The sequence below is a fragment of the Bos grunniens genome, chromosome 11 (assembly GCF_055505025.1).
Source record: "Bos grunniens cultivar Pamir isolate PY7600 chromosome 11, Bosgru_T2T1.0, whole genome shotgun sequence".
Classification (NCBI taxonomy): Eukaryota; Metazoa; Chordata; class Mammalia; order Artiodactyla; family Bovidae; genus Bos; species Bos grunniens.
The window spans coordinates 61,344,743-61,347,624 of record NC_141175.1 but is presented as its reverse complement, the minus strand read 5'-3'; the positions used below and the strand labels follow the sequence as shown (position 1 = coordinate 61,347,624).

Sequence of the window (2,882 nt, the reverse complement as noted above, 5' to 3'; positions counted from 1 at the left end):
GTGATGTGTCCTTTGGCTGTTGTGGCCACATCAGAGGGGAGGAGCCCCCTTGGACCAGCCCGGGCTCCCATGGCCAATGGCCTGTAGGCAGTGCCCAGCCTCCACTGTCCTCGTGGGTCAATTTCTTTTCAGCCCCTAAGCACTGGGCACACTGTGGGCTACATGAAATCTCTTTCTCTTCTAAACTAATACAAATCCTACATTTCCAGAAGATCTCATTCAGGATGCCCCTTTGTTGAAAAACAAAACAAAACAAAACAAAACAAAACAAACTTCCTGGGATTTCCCTGGTGGTCCAGTGGTTAAAATTACATGCTTCCAATGTAGGGGGAGTGGGTTCCATCCTTGCTCAGCGAACTAAGATCCCACGTGCTGCATAGTGCTGCCAAGAAAAACAAACAAACAAACAAACAAAAAGTCTCTCTGATGACGCTTTCCCTTTGGCACGCCCACTGAAGATCCTGCTGTTGCCATGAGCTTCTGCCCTGCCTGGTGTTACTGGTAACATGAAAACAAGCTGAACCCAGAGTCTCACTTCTGCTGAAATGTCCCTGATGCCAAGATCCACATCTTTGACCTAGGGTAGAAGAAGGCAAAAGTGGATGAGTTCCCACTCTGTGGGCACACAGTGTCTGATGAGGATAGGCAGCTGTCCTCCGAGGCCCCAGAGGCTGTCTCTGTGTGTGCCAACACGTACATGGTGAAAAGCTGTGGCAAAGATAGCTTTCACATCCAAGTGTGGCTCTACCCCTTCACATCACCTGCATCAACAAGATGCTGTTCTGTGCTCTTAGGCTCTGATAGGCTCCAGACAGGTATGCACGGTGCCTTTGGAAAGTGCCAGGACCCAGTGACCAGGGTCCACACTGGCCAAATTATAATGTCCATCTGTACCAAGCTGCAGAGCAAGGAGCATGTGATTGAGGCCCTGGTGTGTGCTAAGTTGCTCAGATGTGTCCAAATCTTTGTGACCCCATGGACTGTAGCCTGCCGGGATCCTCTGTCCATGGGATTCTCTAGGCAAGAATACTGCAGTGGGTTGCCATGTTCTCCTCCAGGGGATCTTTCCCAGCCAGGGATCGAACCCGTGTCTCCTGTGGCTTCTGCTTTGCAGGCAGATTCTTTGCCGCTGAGCCACCAGGGAAGCCCTGAGACTCTGTTCATGGCCAGATTCAAGTTCCCTGGCCACCAGAAGATCCCTGTCTCCAAGAAGTGGGGGGTTTACTGAGTTTATTAATTATTTTTAAAAAATCTATTTATCTGCCTGCATCGGGCGGGTCTTAGTTGTGGCATTCGAGATCTTTAGTTGTAGCATGTGAACTGTTAGTTGTATTATGTGGGATCTCAGTTCCCTGACCAGAGATTGAACCCAGGTCCCCTGTCTCGGGAGCGCCAAGTCTTAGCCACCGGACCATTGGAGAAGTCCCGGGACTTACTAAGTTTAATGTAGATGAATTTGAAAACATGGTGACAGAAAAGTGGCTCATCCCAGATGACTGTGGTCAAACACATCCTTAATTGTTGCCCCTGGGCAAATGGTAGGCCTTGTGCTCAGGAGAGCCTGGCGCTGTCCCCTTCTTATCACACTCACCAATAAATTCTACTTTCCTGTTAAAACAGAATAAAGGCCTTCCTGATGTATTGCTCCACTTCCCATCTTGATCCCTCCACGTACCAGCCACCCCTGTGTGAGGAAGCCTGGTCTACAGAAAGTTTCTGGTGATTTTGAGAGGGTTTCTCCAAACTCAGGGGAACAAAATGCCCCTCAAACTCTGTACTGCAGTGGACCAATTGTGTGGAATAATGCCTCCGGCTGAAGGTGGAGGTGAAGTGTGAGCGGTGACTGACCTACCCCATGCCCTGGGCGAGTGTCAGGTGGCCACGGGGAACAAGGCCATCACATGCTGGGCTTGGACACCTTCCAAACAGGCACAGCCTGGGTGTGAGAGTCAACAGGATTGCAGGCTGAACGGTCCTGTTTTTACGCTGCCTCTGGGTGGATGGGAGGGGCCCGGCTGGGAGCTCAGAAGAAAGTGGGAGCAGAAGTGACCATTCTAGGTGGTAATGTGGCCACCTTGGACCTCCTTAATTAAAATATATATTTTTAAAAGTTGGAAATAATTCCAACTTTTATGAAAAGTTGTAAAAATAAAACATAGTTCAAAGAACATCTTTATTCTTTTTGCCAAGATTTACCTATTGTTGGGAATTCCCTGGCAGTCCAGTGGTGGTGTTGTTGCTGTTCAGTCACTTCAGCCGTGTCCGACTTTTTGTGATCCCATGGACTGTAGCCTGCCAGGCTCCTCTGTCTGTGGAATTTTCCAGGCAAGTTTACTGGAGTGGGTAGCCATTTCCTTCTCCAGGGGATCTTACCGACCCAGGGATTGAATCTGAGTCTCCTGCGTTTCCTGTACTGCAGGCGGCTTCTTTACTGCTAAGCCAGCAGGGAAGTCCCCAGTGGTTAGGACTCCACATTTTTCACTGTTGAGTCCCCAGGTTTAATCCCTGGGGCAGAAACTAAAATTCCACAAGCTGTGTGCCTCCCCCACCACCGAAAATAAAAAAGATTTACCTGTTGCTAACATTTTACTCCATTTGTTTTATCGTTTTATCATCTGTCCCCGCCAGTATGCACACACACAAATGGACACGCACACACATATGTGTACATGCATAATTTTTTCCCTAAACAATCTGAAGGTAAGTTACACATGTCATGACCTTCACCCTGAATACTTCGATATTTTCCAAGAATATTTTTCTTGTGGTGTCAACTTTAGAAATTGACCTAGAGCCAGTGCTTTAAGCTGCCGTTGATCTTCTAGTCCTATTCGTTGATCTTATTATGTCCTTGGGTTAAATCCCCTTCCCTGATTGAATAT

At 48.1% G+C, this 2,882-nt stretch overlaps 1 pseudogene; it reads left to right on the top strand.

Moving 5' to 3' along the window:
* The first annotated feature begins 505 nt into the window (after positions 1-505).
* Positions 506-1,518, top strand: LOC147363198 (large ribosomal subunit protein uL16-like; annotated as a pseudogene).
* The last annotated feature ends 1,364 nt before the right edge of the window (positions 1,519-2,882 follow it).